Here is a 17716-nt window from a genome sequence, read left to right as displayed (position 1 = left end):
GATGTATTCTAAATTCCCGAAATTCTATTGAAACTTATTTAATACTCAGTTTCTGGCGTCAAAGCTTCTTTCTAACCATTAAATTCATTCATTTCTTTGACGTGGAACCTATCATCTGCAGATATCCCTACCAAGAGTTTACGACGGGATAATTGCATCGGCTTGGATCACCATATTCATGCTTGTTATATTAGTTTATTATGAGTTGATTGGACGGTCGGAGTTGGAGCGAATTCAATTATTATTGTAATTAGCCCCAGCCTTATGGGCTCGGGAGAACCTCGGGGCGATGGAACAATAGTGAGGGACGGTTCAGAAGGACCGCAAGTTCCAAGGTCCGCATATCAAAGGAAACGAGGGGATATTCTCGGAGTGCGTCATCTCGAGGCTTGGATGGAAATCAATCTCGGCGAAGAAGGAAAGCTGAATGAACGCTGAGATATTATTAGCTCCTCTATGCCATTATTCCCACATTTCTCGGTGGTGGCGGGGTAAAGTCCTCGATGCCAAACAAGAGGTCGCGGGTTCGAGTCCCGCCTGGGTAGTTTTCCCCTATCCAGGGTATGGTTGTTCGTGTACGTTTGATTGTTAAAATTTGTTGAATACCCCGATCTAAAATGACCAATATGAGCTGAATTCGGTGGTTTAGGAATAAAATAATAATAAAATTTAAAAAAAAATAAAATTTCGTGGTCTACCAGTTTTGATTCCTAGATATGTCTTTTATTTGGTCCTGGTGCACCGAAAATTTTGGAAATAGTCGGATTTTATTCGTCAGCTCATGAATTTTTGGGATTATTTATCCCAACTTTAAACATAAAGCCACCCGGAACCGAGACAGGCAACGGCTATTTAGGAAGCGTTGCCCAAATGTTAAGCGAATTAGACTCGGAGGCTGCGCGCAAGGCATACATTGCTCGAACCATGGAGAATAGATATCTTTAATAGCGACATTAGAATCGCCATGTTATATACTCACTACATTTTCAGGTCCGACAGAAATGATAAGAGATATATTTACCGTATCATATATGTATATAGGAATTCGTTGTTTCCCCAAACTATAAAGGACTTTGACAAATTCTAGTCCCCATTTTGTTTGAGTATTTACTATTTTTATGCAAACGGCTGGTGTCCTAGCACTCCCTTCCACACGCCTAAATGAGACCCCAGGCGAGGACTTAACTGGCCTCGGTGGCGGCGGAGTAAAGTGTCAACCCGGGGGCCACGGGCTCGAGTTCCACCTACTAGTAGGTAGGTAGGTTTCAGTATCCAGGGCTGGGGCATTTGTGATCGTACTCGTTGTTATTATTTAGATTCCTCCGCCGTAAAGGCATTAAGCGCGCTGTTTTCGGTGCGATGAAGTAGTATTAAACAATCAAATAAAGCTACCAATATATTAATTTAGCAACAATCGCGGCTATGACTAAAAGGACGTGAAAACCCTAAGGAATTAGTCACCTCGTCTAAAAGCCTACCTCTAGTTGCGTAATGGTGTTACGATTTTTAAATGTGCTCGCAAAGATATTTGTGCCTATACTAAATCAGCAGATCGCTTTAATTTTTACAGGTTAAATATATCTGATTTAAACTCTATTATAAACGACCTATAAAGCATTGGCTTTGCCTGTTGAATGTTATAAGAGATGTAATATTCTGCAACGGAGAGATTCAATTTGTTTGAAAATGAAGGGTGACTTTATAATTGCTTCACTTATGCTCTTCCCTTTCCTCCCATGCACCTGTAATGTTGCACCTACTGTACCCATATTTTTCTCTCCAGTTGTACTGTTTTCTTCTCAGTTTTGATTAGATCAGAAAATATTTCTCCGTTGTAAAGCATTATGGCTTCCACAGCTGCTGGTGGCAAAAATGTCTTTTGTGTGCCTTCAGTTACCAGGCGTTCATTTGTGGACTGAATTATCAATTGTTTTGGAACAAGAGACTTACGGTAGCAATAAAGGGGATTATCTTAAAATAAAAATTTTCTTTGTTAATGATTGTTTTTCAACGCAAAAAAATTCATTCTGAATAAGGGAAAAATTATTCATTTCCGACGCATATTGTTGAAATGCCTTTTGATAAACGATTTCATTTGGATTTCTAAACTAACTAATACTATTAAACTCAATAACTTTTTCTTTGGTGATTAGACATAATAAATTAGTATGCACGAGAGTACTCTAAATTTTTTCTCTTCCTTTACTCACCAGTTCTCTTCTATGAATACAACTAACACTCGAAGATTATTTTAATGGCCACATAATGCATTATTTATGATGTAGCTTAGTTTGTTAAAAACTTGTTACAAATTTAACGACGACTATTGTAACGGAAAAATTGCCCTTATTGTCGCCTCAATAAAGTTCCATGTATAAAATTAATTTAAAATTTACAAAATAGACCATCTTCTCTTTCCTGACTCATTGGCCTCGAATAACTTCTATTTACACCTTTTTTATAAAATTCACAAGCTACCATTCGCGCAACATTTTTCTCATAAATGCGGAGTACATGCTAAATATATGGATATTAAACTTCTGGTTTCGTGCGGTCGAATTATTGTCATTTGTTTGGTAAAATATTGTATTGTTTAAAATTTTTATCATTATTAGTAATGCGCTACATACCTACTTGCGAAGATATCTTATATTTAACAGCTTCGCGCATGATGTGAATGGGATCTTATCTAAATCTGTGAATGTGAATCTGTGAATCACCTGTTTCAACAACTTGTTAAAGTAATCCCTTCCTAATAATTACGCAGTATGTAAATTATACCTCATTTTAAACTCTTTCCTGGAGAATGAGACGAGCTTGTATGCGACTATCGTATCAAAACAGCTTCACAGCTATCGTATCAATAGCACTTCGTTCTCTAAATTCCCTCTTCATGACAATTCGGTGCCTTCAAGTTGCAGCGACATGTAATTTCATAAAAACAATCCACTCCCGACGTTTTTCACGCCTTATTAACATTACGACCCTTCTGAGAGTCAACGTTCAACATCACACAACGGTCAATGAACCTATAATAGCTGGTTGTTTTTACTCCGTAACCGCATTACAGTTAATGTCAGAGTAACACTGATATTGACCTTGCTTCTCCATTCCTCTTTTTTATGTGGATGGAAAGTCAAGGGGCTGACTAATGAGCTAGAATAAAAATACGTTGATAATGGGTGTCATTCGCTTTTTCTCCACCAGACGAGACAAGAAGGGACGCAGGGGTGCTTTGAGCAAGAGGACTTCTCAAACAAGCCGTCTCAGGACAATGGGCGGCTAATTGGGGCAATCTTAATATTTCAGCCTCCCTGCTCCCTATCGCCACATTATCCCAATTCACAGGACCCCCGCTGAACAAATCACTCTAATTTTGTCTTCTTCGCCCCTCTTCAGCTCCTCTGACCATTCTAAGCGTATCCTCTCGAAACCCAATCCCAAAGCCCTTGACCTTTTCCTTTCTTTCTGCTAAGCTTGTGATGTAAATTTTGCCATTAACACAGTGCTTTCATTTCCAAGAATTTTCTTCACTTCGATGCACCCGTTCGCTGACTCCTTGTTTTTCATTACGGGCTGAATTTTTTAGTGATAATTTGAAAGGCTTTTCGTCAGTGGGACGATTTATATTTTATTTATATTAGAGTAAACATGAGCCGTATCGAAATTTGAAAAGATTTTTTAATGGCGATATGTACCTAAGTATTAATAAAAATTCAGAGAGGAGTGACTCGTCGTGGTATATTTTTTTCTACTAAAACGATTGTTTTCCTCGCTCCCTGCCCTAATAGCTCAAAAATAAACATACCTAATCCCAATTGTACTTATGGTCACAGAGGTTAATGCAAGCTATCTTGGAACTAAGTGGAGACAACGTGGATGTGGTACTCTTTCAATTTTTCAGCATCTAACCCATCAAAATGTGTTCTTTTTTGAAGAAATAGAAATTTTCAGTGTTCAATTACTTTGTTCAATAGCTTAAAATAATCTACGATCAGCTCTTCATAAACTGTAGACCTTTGTTCACTTTCGGCAATACTCAAAAATTACAAAGTAGTGTCCTTAAAGGGTCATACAATTTTTGCATCTAATATTATTTTTACCAAAATAGCTTCTAGCGAATAGATTACACGCAAAGCATTAAAAAATATATATTCCAACGTTTTAAAGGTTATATTTTATAAGTTTTTGTATCACCTTCTTCACAATTCGTTATAAATAAGTATTATCTAAATAGAGAGGATATCTGGCTACGTATAAAATACAATTCGTTCAAAAATTAGTACACCCATTTATCACTGACAGGAGGTTTTTGTAAATATGTCATATGCATTACTGCCACTATCTCCACCTATATCGGAGAACGTTTTTCGTCTCAAGTAGTACAGGAGTAAATTTTATTGTGTATTATGGGGCAGGTGTTTTAGAGGCCGGAATGTTTCGCACAAGTTTAAAACCTCCGTCACGTAACCGCGGCGTCCGATCCCTTTTCAGGAAAAAAGCAACATGTTGAAAATCTATATAAGTGGTCTGCTACACGTCTCTCAGATTTATGTCCTAAAGTAAGCCGACTTTGTAACTTCGTCTGATGGCCTTGTCATCACGAGAGTATCGAAAATGTCAAAACCAACCGCGTTATTTAATTCCCAACGCAATAAAAGATAGAAGGAAGGACGAAGTTATGAAGAGGTTATGAGAAAGAGAACCTTGGTTCACCCGACTCCCTATGTGCCTGGTGACCAAAGTATTTCACTGAGTTTCAGGCTACCCCCGTCTTCCGTCTCTTGAGAGTGACCTAGGCGACAGTAGTGGCCAGAAAGAAATCTTTACATCCAACTTTTCTCTTCGGAAAGGAAGATCCCTCTTTGTTACGTTTCCATTTGTCGAGGAACTAGAGGGAAGAGCCAAGAGTGGGTATTGGGCGAACCCCACAATGCCTCAGTAGCCCATGTATCAATCCAAAACTTTTCCATTGGTTCAATTCCTCCCTGGAGAAAATCTTTACCCAGAGTCTGCACACATACACAAGAGCTTTTTATTCGCTCGATCCGCTCTCAGTGCACACCAACGTTTACATTCTCTCCACTGGACATACTTCCACACATTCTAGGTAGCCGAGCCCTCAACGCACTCCTCAAGTTTTTCTCGTTCTCAAATCACTCTCCGCAGCAGCAAATCTATCCTTTGGCCTCACCTCGACCGCCCTGACAAGATACCAATTTTGAGATATGACACAACTTTTTCGTTTGCCTTGTCTGCATATTGGTGATAGGTAGCAAATACAAACCATTATACTTGTATTATGGTTATAAATCAGTAATTATTTATTGGACATCATATTTTTACTTTTATCATGTCCTGCTATTGAATCCGTAATGACTTTTTCTGATTTATTTCCAATTTTCACCTGAATTAAACCCTTGAAACACTTGCGCTCCGTTTCTTTATCATTTGTTGCCGAAAAACTAATGGATTGAGGTTGCCGTGCACACCCAGTCAAATCCTAAAGAGATTTATTGACGAACTCTTAGCATCTGAGTTCATGCACCTTGTGTTTAGAGAGCTAAAAAAAACTTTAAAACGCATCACGTAAGCAATAAAATCCACGGCACGGTACAGTAATTTATCCCTTATGACATTATTCTCTGTAATGCGACCGATTGAAATCTCGAACGTTTTACTGATCCTATACAGATATGAAAATTTTACCCTCGTTCGTGCTCAGGATCTCCATAAGAAAACGCATATTCAAAAAATGAAATATTTCCACAGGATATTGTGCATAGAAAAATCCGCAATGCTGTAAGATTAGAAGTTTCGCTATGCAATGAGTGTGATTAATATACCGATTCATTCTGAAGCTCCGGGCCATTGTGAAAAAAATTAGTTACTTAAAATTAGTAGGACGGGTGCACGACGTCATACACTGTCAACCACTTTCAGTTAGTATTCAGGGTCAGTCTACGCTTGAAGTCATCGATTCGAGTAAGAAGGAACTTCTTGCAGGGAAAACAGTCCATGGTGATAACTTCTTCGGAAATGGAGATTTATAAGGGGTGCAGGGGGATTGGAATCCCCCTTCGGCTACCAACACTTATTCTATTTCCCTCGCCTAATGTACCGTCTCTCTCTCTCTCACCCTTACCACTTTAACCATCTCGTTTCTCATCTTGGCACCCAGGCTCCCTTCTTCATTTTCCTGAAAGATTATGGCCAAATTGTTTTCGGAAAGATGCATAGGCTAGAGAAGGGGACGCCGCCATTTGTTGAGCCGGGAACAGGAATGGGGGTAAAGAAAGACGTTGATCAGTAAGTGGTGATTCATAACAATGCGGAGTTTCCCCTCGCAGGGTTTGAATGGAACGAGTACAGAACGGAGAAGAGAGGATAAAGCCGTGAGTTAGGGAAAGATGTTTCGTAGGGTGAGGAAGAAAATAGGATTTATATATAAAATGAAAGGGGACAGGTCTTACTGGGAAATGAAGAGAACATATCAAGTTTGGTCGGGGGTAACTGGGGTTATTCGCAAATATATGTATGAGTGTTTCCTTACTATTATTATTATTTCAATAAGTGCACCGTTTATAAATGACTTAACGAGGTGAAAAACACATACTCGCGTTAAGGTTTTATCGCCTGTGGCGAGTTGGGCTAAACTATCGGCGCGAAACCTACGCTAACACATATTAGTAAAAGGCATATTTTTTCTATGATAATCAAATAAAAATAGTATGGAAATTAAACTTTAAATATGGTCAAATTCTCTGTAGTTTTTTTTTTGCGAAAAAAATCATGAAAACATTGGGCTATGCGAGGATTAAAACCATTATAAATTGATTAAAAAAATATATTTGACTATTGAAATGGCAGAAATGCACCCTCCGTCACCTTCGGTGAGTTGTGAAGACTAGAACAATACAACTGCATTGCGAGAGGAAGGGGTCGGCAGCGGAGACGCGGGATGGTAGGGTGGTGAAATGGAAGGGGCGTGTACTCTCGGCCTTCGTAGTAGCGAGGCTCTGAAGAAGTTGCGGACGAAGGAGTCGAGTGACGAACACATAGATCTTTCAATTTTGAGATGCCGTTACTTTCAAGGCTAAAACGGAGGAGTAAATTTATTTATGTAGTTTGGGTTCCCTGTCCATCTCGTCGTTTAGAGAGTAAAATATTAACACAGGCCTTAAATTTTTCTGGTTGTACAATGTTTTACAAGTTCTGTTGATTGTCCTAGTATTGAGTGGAATCCTATGTACCTATTTATGTTTGTAATCAGAAAGTAACCTTATTTTTTTTATTTATGCAAGAAAATCCAAATTAAAGGGCTACAATAATATATGCATGGGCATTTGAAAACATCGTAAAATCCTTATCATCTTAATATATATATCAGTGTTAATTATGTCTACAATTTCATATAATACGTGCAAAATTATTCTTATTCGAGCAAATCCTTTCCCTCTTCTTGGTGAAAAAATGTCTTTGATTTCTCACTTCAGTGTCACTCCGCAGGGTGGCAAATATCGCAACAACCAAACGCTGCCTGCAACTGAGTGATACAAAAACATTAAGCTAATTATCACGCAATAATAGGATTGAGTTGGAGGGGTCATTTGCTAAATGCAAATTTAAACTTTTTTTCCTGAAAATCTAAGTCCGGTTATGAAAATGATAGATGAGAGATTTCGTCAGGATATCAAAGAAATGGAAAACATTTTTGCAAAGGCTTATGCAATACTTTGAAGGATGTCGCAAAGGGGAATCCAAGGAGATCATGTCCACGAAAATGCCTGATAAAAAGCATGGCTGGTCCAAAGAGACATCTTCAAAGTGGCTTTTAGGGTGAGTGTTCAATATTCTATTCAGAAATCTTTTTCCGATTTATTACGAATTTATATCATAAATATTACACTTTTATATTATTTTGTTTATTTATCCTCAAAATAATATGCTTCATTAGAAAAAGCTATTTAAGGCTGTCATAGGTCTCTTTTGTATTTATCATCATATACTACATTTCGCCGATTGAGAATTTTAAAAAAACTGACGTACTACAAATAAGCAAAGGTCATTTCCGAGCAGCTAAACAAATGCCTAATCTGTATTCATCAAAAACTTAATAAATGCAGGAAAAAATATCTACTTGAATATCTTTAGTATTTATTTTATAAATCGGAAGTGATTACACTATCTCACGTATTACGAGGTTTTAAATTATGTTAATAATTTTTCTGCTAGTCGAGAAGAATGCATGTTCGATCCCTTACAGTCACAATACTAAGTCGCACATCATTCTAGGAAAGACGTTATTGGCATATCGTAGAGTGAGTGAGATTCTTAAAAAAATTATAGGATTGAAAAAACCCATGGACAAAAAAAGAATCTGTTGTTTTCTCAGAATAATTCTGATGAGGTGTTTACGGATTCTTTACCAAATAATCTGAGACTCCAGCTGCCAATATTCGGTAACTCTGGTAACAGACGGAATCCTCAGCCATCGTTCTGAGAACTATTCCACGGTTAAGCACAAAAATTTCGGCTGAAGCCGTCACGCTTACCCGACGAAAGACCCGTAAAAACTTCCAGAGAGTCACCGCATTATTCTAAGGTATCAAAGTGACACCGATCGTATTTTCTTCTCCTTCCGAGCCGTCAAAATTTAGAGTCGGAGAGGGTGCTACTTTCCCAAAACGTTGCAGAAGAATTTTGGGCAGCAAGAAGAAGGTGAGTCGATCTTAAAGGGATAAAAAAAACAGATTGCACGGAGCTTAGTTTGATACCACATAACTCTTCGGAAGGCATCGGAAGTAGAAGGAGACCAGGGGGTAAAACAGAATGAGATACACATTTTCCGTTCCCGAAAACTTTCTTCCCCTTGCTAATCCTGCGAGTTCTACAAAGAGCGATAAAAGTTTCACGATTAAATGGTCCGAAGCGGCCAAGCTAGAGGTGAAAGGAATGGGGGTAGAGAAGATAAGTAGAGGCAGGTTGTAGTAGAAATGTAGGAAGTAGATTATACTACGGAATTTTCCTTGCGTGGGAGGTTGGTTCCAGTGTATTGAGCTTGGCATCCAGAGGAAAAATAATGTCACCGAGAAGAATGGCAGGCAAGGGAAGAATAATAAAACATGCTGGATAAAAGAGAGAACATTTATGATTTCATTCCAGAACGTAAAGTATAATTGTAATGCTGGATGAGTGTTGGTGCAAAAGCAGTAATACCAAGATAGTTAGGGAAACGGTTGTGCTGCATACCGATGAACCGGGCATTAAATTATTTGAAAATATATATTAACCAGCCTGCATATTAGGTGGTCATTAGCAGTACCTTTTTACTTGGCCATGAAGTACAGATTGGATGTTGATTAGTTCCATTTTCCAGAATTTTGCCGTAAAGTCTTTCTCAGCTCATAGCTTTAATAATTTCCCAAGTTTCCGGAAATACTATCGTTCACGTACGCGATTTGCTTCATTAGTTGAACTAGTTTTCTAACCCATTTTTTTAAATTTCCAACGTTAGCGTCTTCCATTTGAAGAGAAGAAGGCTATCAGTCCATTTTTTTCTTCATGTTCCTTTCTTCACCTCCACCAAAAATTTTTGATCCCAAATCATTATGCTAGTAGTCATATCTAGGTGATTCTTAGTTTCAAAATTTTGATTTTCAAGCCATAGTGAATAAAATTATAACAAAATATTTACTGGAATCACTCCCTGCATCAGCCACTTTATTAAGTGATACATTTTTTCTGCATTTATTCTCAGCAGTGGGAATCACGCCTACTAAGAGGCCAAAAAGCAATATAGAAACATCCCAATAAAAATACGATGCTTGGATGTTTTCGTTGGTTGATTACTTCCCAGAAGACGCAGTGCGGTGATGGTTGTTAAAACTTGGCTCTCGATTCGTCGTAACAATATATCATCTTCGTGAATAAAGCTACCATGTCAACATAAAAAAATCACATCAGGCAGCACTGAAGTCACAAGCGTAAGTTACAAATTGAGTTACAGATAAATGTGTCAGTGTAAGGTTATTACTTTAATTTTCCCAACTTTACTATTGCTACCAATTATACAAATAACTAAAATTCTCAACCAAATGTTATATTTTTCTTGGATAACTTTTAAAACCTACTTATCAATAGCGAATCGGTTATTTATTGCCACCTAAAAAGATTAATGCTAATGACCACCTAATATAGAGAAATAAATAATTTGCGACCTAAATCAATTGGTTTGGGAGAGGAGTCTAAAGAGGTCGTTCATGGAACGTCTATGAAGACCATTGTGGATAGTGTACTACGAGTATGTGGTTGTGGACTCTTAGGCCTCGTTCAAAACAAACCAACTTGGCTTAACATGCCTTAAATTTTGAAGTCAAAACTTGAGAGGAGATTTTACTGGTACAAAACATCAAAAAATAGTGCAATAGAGCTTTGAATGCTAATTAGATGAGAAAATCACAAATTTGAATTCAAGATCGGTTCGTCTTTTGATGCCTGATTAGTTTAACATTTTCCCGGTAAGTCTGATAAAATTAAGTCAAGTTTCATCTTACTTAGTATTTCAGAGTCTTCCGTAGGGATCAAAGGACTATCAACGGTTAAATCGACCAGAAATGTGTCCATTGGGGATCAGAAAATAATGACAAAATTCTTCCGGTTGGAGAAAAATTGTGGAAGAGTGGGGGTTGGAGGAGTGAGGATGGATACTGCATAGCAAATACCTTGCTTGGGGTGATGGTGAAGATATTGCAGTGGGTGAGACACGGGTCACATGCTGAGGTGGTTGGAAGAGAAATGGAATGTGAGAGAGGAACATGGGAGGGCGAAGTAAGTGAAGAAGTTAAAAAGAAGCTGACGGTTGGAGGAACTTGTGGGGAGAGATGGGCGGAGGGTTCTTTATTTGGCCCAGGGGTGGAGCCAGGTCACTGGCTGATGAAGGGATGCGCTTGCAAAAATCTCCAAAGTTGGACTGACTCGAATCGTGGTGCAGACGGATAAAGGAAACGATTTTGAAGGGGGTTGAAGTTATAAGAGGGTTTGTTGGCTAAGATAAGCTGGTCATGGAGGTAACTAGACGTCGCGTCGGGATATATAAGAATCGCGAAAAGAACATTGGAATATTCAAGGAAAGCAGACGCAACAGACTAAGATAACTTGACAAAATATAATGATGAAATCTGAGAACGCCATTCTTTCAATCCTTCAGAGGAAAAGATTTTTTTCTTGATTGATTTTAGCTCAAAACTCTTATTCCAAAATAAAGGTAAAAAAATGAGATGGAAATAGTGTAAAATACATAATTATAGGTACATAGCTTGTATCAAGATTAGTTTTTCCTGGTGCAACGCATGGTCAACCTCTTAAATTTAATCATTCAGTATCTCTTAACTAAGCAAGCCAAAAAAATATGGGAAAAATTATAGGTACAAAGATATTTTATTTTCCTTAATTATAACCGGAGATACTTTTACTAACGTTTTTATTAATTTAACGTAGTAATTATCTAAATCATCCACATCTCTATCAAGGATATATATTTATAAGAAAAAAAAAGTCCCCACTAAATCGCTAAAAGTAAGGAAAGAATTAAGGGTTTGATAAAGGTACTCGTGGATCAGAAAGCCTGAAAACTAGGAGCTAAAAGAAACTTGAAACCCTATTTAAAATAGCAGCTTATCGATGCAAGTAGTTATTATCTAGCTTGAAAGAGCTTGGGGAAGTCACTAGATCGTAGAGAGGATGAGTTCAAAGAGCGAGGAGCTTATTTTAACGAAGAGATGGTTACAAGCAGGAAGTGGCAAGTGGGGTATAGTCTAAATATACGATTGGAAAGGGGGTGGGTAAATGGTGAGGCTGGGAGGCCGGCGGTGTGGGTGAGGTGGGGAAAGGGGGGGTGTGGTAGTGGTAGCTATTAATATTGGAAACGGGGGGTGAGGGCCAGTAGGGATGGTTGATTTTCCGTCGCCTAGCATGAGATGAGAGTATGAGGTCAGGTCGGGAGGAAGGGTTCAGCCGGCTCAGTGTGTGGACGGAGTGTAATATATTGGAGCGGCAAAAATATAACTCACAAAATAACCTTGTTACCATAATTGCTCTATTTTAGACTGGCGGTCGACGATATCTGATTCTCTCATTTATTTATCACGTTTCATTTACGATCATTGCATACTATATCATTACAGCATTCACATTAACATTTTTACGATTTATAAATGAAAACCTCTAGAAATAAAACTTTATCTTGAGATTCAGGATAGCTGCACTAAATAATTGACCCCATTCACCCACTACTGGGTCAGAATTTCAAGATACTAATACCAAAAAGGTATCACGACCTTGTGAATTAGCGCTTTTTTTAATCCAATTAGGACAGGCCAAGAAGTCATTCGGCAGAGCACCAAGCTGTAATAAAATACGCAGTATGGAACAGATTATTTGTCCTCATTTTATTCCTTTGTAATAAAAATAGAAAATAATATTCTGTAATAACATAACGTACTTATTTCCGAGTTATTTGAAGCCAATAATGTTTTAAACATACAAATCGACCAGAAAATTTATTAATCCAAAATTTCACGTTGCTCGAATTAACTCTTCACCCTCGATCATCTTTCATCCTGAGAACTTCGTTTCTGCACGTCCCTGCACTCAAAGTGACCCATCGTTGCAGTAACACTAGACGGAGATCCTTCGATGCTTATGACAAACATCGCAGCCAGTATTTCACAGTTCTTATTCCGGTTTCATAGCTAAGCGTATTATATGTTTGCACAATAAGATAAAATAGTCATCGAACTGAGTTTTTCAACTATTTTTCGACATTTTGAGATTAACAATCGTAAGAAAAAGCACATGCGTAGACAAAATAGTTAATTAATAATTGAAAAGCGATGTTTCTATCTTTAGAAGAATTTCAATAACATGAAATAATAACTTAAACATGCAATTATAATATTTCTTACATTTAATAACACTCCCAGTTGCTCCAAAATGGTTTAATATGTATTATTATGAAATTGCATGTACTTTCATTTAAACTGCAACAAAGATAAAATTAATTGAAATACATTCATTCCTAACAGCAATGAATTTATTTTGATCAACTTTAATGCAGTGTAGCTTCCTTTTTTAAATGGTGTACGTCTTTTTTTTCTTATTAATGAGAGGATGGAGGTAGTCGCAGAGCGGGAGTCGCAGAGAGCAGTTGACGTCTCGGGGGAATGGATGCGGATGCTTTTTCATATCTTTTTCTTTTTTTCTCACTGGACAGGCGGAGGGAGGGGGGATGAGTGCAGGGCTTTTCGCATGAGTGGTGGACAGGTGTTCGATTGGTCTAAAGTGGGAGATGGGCGCGACGCCGGAAGTGGGCTGCCGCGCTCACTGGGTGGCTCCGCTCGCTCACTTATTTATACACACTCGCGGCGAAATTTTTGAGCCAAGAGGGATTTTTAGGAATTTTTCCGTGTGGGAGGAGTTCCCTGTGCCGGCCTTGGGTCGCCGAAACGGTCGGAAGCTCTCGTCGCATCGGAGAGGTTAGTGAGTACCAAGTGAGTGCCTGCATGTGAGATGGCTGCACAATTAGCTGTGGAAAACAAGAGTGGCAGATTTCATTTCCGGTGTTAGCTTGTGGTCTCCGGAATTTGGTTTTCTTCATTTGGTATCAAATTAACCATTAATCAAGAAAGAGTTGATAAATGTATTCTTCTAGTCATGTTCTTCCGCTTCGCGTGGCGGAAAATAGTTCATCATCATCACAGGTCAACAATCCTAAGATAGGTTCAACGCAGCTCTGCACTCAGTTCTCCTTTCAGCTAATCTTTTCACATCTTCGCATTTCATCTTTATATGTTCCATATATTTGGTGCTATGTCTTCCTTACCGTTCTTGCCATCTAGTCGTCAATTTATGATTGTCTTCATCAGGCCATCATGTCTCAAAATATTTCCACTAAGGTTGTTCCTTCTTCTTATCAAGTTTTTCATGAGGATTCTCTTCTCTTCTACTCTTCTTAGAACTCCCTCATTACTAACTCGGTCGATCCATCCTCATCATTCTTCTGTAGTACCACATTTTGAAGGCTTCTCCTTGCTTTCGCTGGTATCATTGCCCATGCCACACTTCCGTATAGAAGAATACTCCAAATGTAGGTTATTATAAATTGTTTCTTTAGTTCTATCTTTAGGTTTCCCGTTGTTTCCAGGTTTCTCCTTTGGTGAAATGCTCTCTTTACTTAAGTTATTGTGCTGATAATTTCTTTCTGGCTTTTCCCTTCGCTATTTATCCTGCTTCCCAAGCAACAGAATTCATCCAACTCTACAAGTTTTTGCTTCCCTATTTTAATGTTCGTCTTGACTTCTTCTCATCTGAGTTGTCTCATCGATAATATCAAGCTTAAAATCGTTAGAAATCATATGACATTCTTGACATAACTTTCTATTTAAATTAGCTAGCCTGTTAACATTGCATATATGTACTTTTTTGTTTTCTAAAGATATTTTATTTGTACAATATGAGAGCATTGAGTATCAATGATTGCCTGAATGTGAGACGGCTGCACAATTAGCTGTGGAAAGAAGAGTGGCATGTCTCATTTCCGGTGCTAGCTTGCGATCTCCGGAATTTGGTTTTCTTCGTTTGGCATGAAATTTACCATTAATCATGAAAGAGCTGCTAAATGTGCTCTTGAGAAATTCTCCCGTTCCATATGGCGGAAATTAGTCATCTTATCAAAAAAAGCAATTCTTAAAATCGATTTAAAAATCCTGTGATCTGCTTGATGTTTCTCTCCATTCCTATTGGCTAGCTTTTTCAAGTAACATATGAATGCTGTTTTAACTTTTCAAAAGACATTTGCTTTCCATTTACCTACCCTAGTGACGAACGGCCCTTGTTTTGACACCAATATCCTCATCTTAGTTCACCTCTTCAGCCTGAAGAAGGAAGGCTAAAATGTTCATAGTTTGCTGCTTCCGTGTCCGAAAGTTAATAAAATTTCAAAATCACCATCAATTATTCTCACCTTATCGATTTTACTTCAAATTTCCTTAAAAATAATCATTTATAAAATTTGATTAAATTTTCAACCCATATCAATAAATGTATTACAAAAATTATTACCTATTAGGCGAAGTATCAGGGCTTTTGGTTAAAGATTAGGCATCATTCTCAGATATAACTGGACTAAAGTATGACTTTATATTAGAGAAAGGATAAATATCCCTAACGCTATGTGAAATTAACAAAAGATTTTGGGTTCTTTTACAACTGGTGCGGGAGCTGGAAATGAAACGGGTAAAATTAGTTGATGTTTGGCTTAATAAAATGCTCTACTCATTGTCAGTGAGGGAAAAGTGAGAGTCTCTTTAATCTTATTCTTGGGGTTATCCATACACATTCCTTACCAAAACTTCGAAGGATAGCATGATTCTCGGATTGTATTTTATCCAATTTGTTGGCATGTAGCAGTATTATCCTATTATTTTAATTATCCATCTTAGTTTCCATCTAACCTTGGTAACAACTTATTTTCATAGCCTGAGGCATTAATAAAAGGCTGCATTCTTTACTGGTCAGCAAAAGAATTTGAACACTTATAATGGCTGCGCAATATATTAGAATGAATGAGCAGTTTTTTCATGTGGAGAATCTTTTATTTTTCACAGAAATTAAAATGAATTAGATTTTAAAATGCCGTGGTACATTTGTATAATTACATTTTTGCCTGGGAGCACTTAAGATGGATGAATGATGAGGTCATACTCATAGTCATGAGCATGGTCAAGTTGAAGTGCTCAGGGCGTATTCCATAGGCATATATATGTACTCTTTTCGGCATTTAATAGAGGCCTCAAACGTTGAAATTCATCATCTGATAAAATCATGAGCTTCAAATTCTTCAAAAGTTTTTTTTATATGTGCAAATATCAACATGGATTTGCACCAGTGGTTGTCAACCTCTGGTGGAGGCCCGTCTTGATTTTTTCCGGCCTACGAGACTTAACACAATAAAAAAATATTGTTAGTTTTTAATGGTTAGAGGCGGAAAATAACTCGTTAAACAGTACACTTTTTACTTATTTATTAATGCAAGATCAACTGTAATATGGGGATACATAATTAAAACGCCACCCGCGTAATTATGATACATTTCCAAAGTGATCGGCAAGGTCATATTGGTTGGCCACCTCTGGTCTACCCTTTTTACCCAAAAAGTAAATTCAGGAAGACAGCTGAAGTTTTATGCCATGAAAATTTAAACGTTTCAAGAACCATATTTCATGAAAAATTATCATCGTGGAGAAGCACTGCTTCCTGTAAAGTGGTTCCACATAAGGCCACCTGAGATGTGCCGTTGTACATAAACAACTCTATGAGCTGCAATGAGCTACAAAGGGGACCACAGTTTAACGATGAATGCTATCACAAAGCACTCTCTTAGCGTGTTTCCTCTTCACCGTGAACTCTGCCACCTTATCTCTTTTCCGTTTTTTCCAACCTTCGTGAGGTCATTAATAATGCTTTCAAAGAATGGGCGTGAAAGCAACGGGAAACACCCGTCGTGTTTAGCATAAAAAAATAGTCGCCTGTCAATTTTGCAGATTTATGACCCACGTCAAGATTTAATGCTGCTGTGTTTTTAGCTTCTTAAAGCCGGCGAAAAAAGTGGTTAACATCCCCTGCTCATGCTTGAAGGAATTTCAGAGTGGGTCATTTTAGTAATTAAAGTAGCCGCGATTGCAAGGAAAAATGACGTAGGTATGTAGGTGGCAAAAAATTACCACGCTTGCGCTACGGAAGGTTTTTTATTTTCGTGAACCAAAATTTAATTATTTATTTAAGGTATTTAGTTCCAAATTAGAAGGCTTTTAACGAAACAATTGTGATTAAAAAGGAATCAGACCAATTCATTAAATGCTGACTCAATTGTAGCTACTAAATGTTTCTTTAAAAATACTTATTCTTTGTGCCTTATATCTGACCTGTTTCAATATTTAATTAATTATCCTATTTCTATTCCACGAATATCACATTTAAAAGTCATAGGTGTGAATTATTTAACAGAAATTTACATACGAAATGTATTCAGTTGTTTGTGAAACGTGAAATATTCCTAGTATCAATGTTACTCGTGCACATAGCCTGTGTGTATTCCAAATGCCTATTTCACGGAGGGTCGAAACCTCTTTAAAAGAAAACGGGGTCAACTATTTTTCGTGATTCAAGGAGTCCGAAAGACCTTGTAGGCATGTGATACGGAGGCCGAGGTCTCGCAAGATAAGTTGCTAGTGCATGGAAGAGAACGTGCGGCTGTCGATGGCCGTAAAGTTGACTCGAGCATCGGCAGTAAACGAGGAACCAGGGCAAGTACTGAGGTAAACAAAGGAGCAAACAGAGTCCCAGTTTAACGATGGCTTCCGTGACCAATCGGATTGATATCAGATTTATGTTTAAAAGGTGCCCGCCATTTACTGCTTGTCCTTTCCGCAAGAACGGGTCCCTTAAAAGCACGTTTAACGACTTCGATTCTTACCAACATATCCCAAGGTAGTTCAGTAAATATATGGATACATTTTCGTAGTTTTTGCAAGTAAAATTTAATATACTTCGAAGTATTTTCCGTAATGCCATGGAAATTAATGTTCATTACACATTTAAATTATCTTTTATAAACTTATTCATTGCTCGGAAGTAAGCTCAACAAATGTTATCGTCC

Source organism: Ischnura elegans, chromosome 2 (genome assembly GCF_921293095.1).
Source record: "Ischnura elegans chromosome 2, ioIscEleg1.1, whole genome shotgun sequence".
Taxonomy (NCBI): Eukaryota; Metazoa; Arthropoda; class Insecta; order Odonata; family Coenagrionidae; genus Ischnura; species Ischnura elegans.
This window is presented reverse-complemented; position numbering follows the sequence as displayed.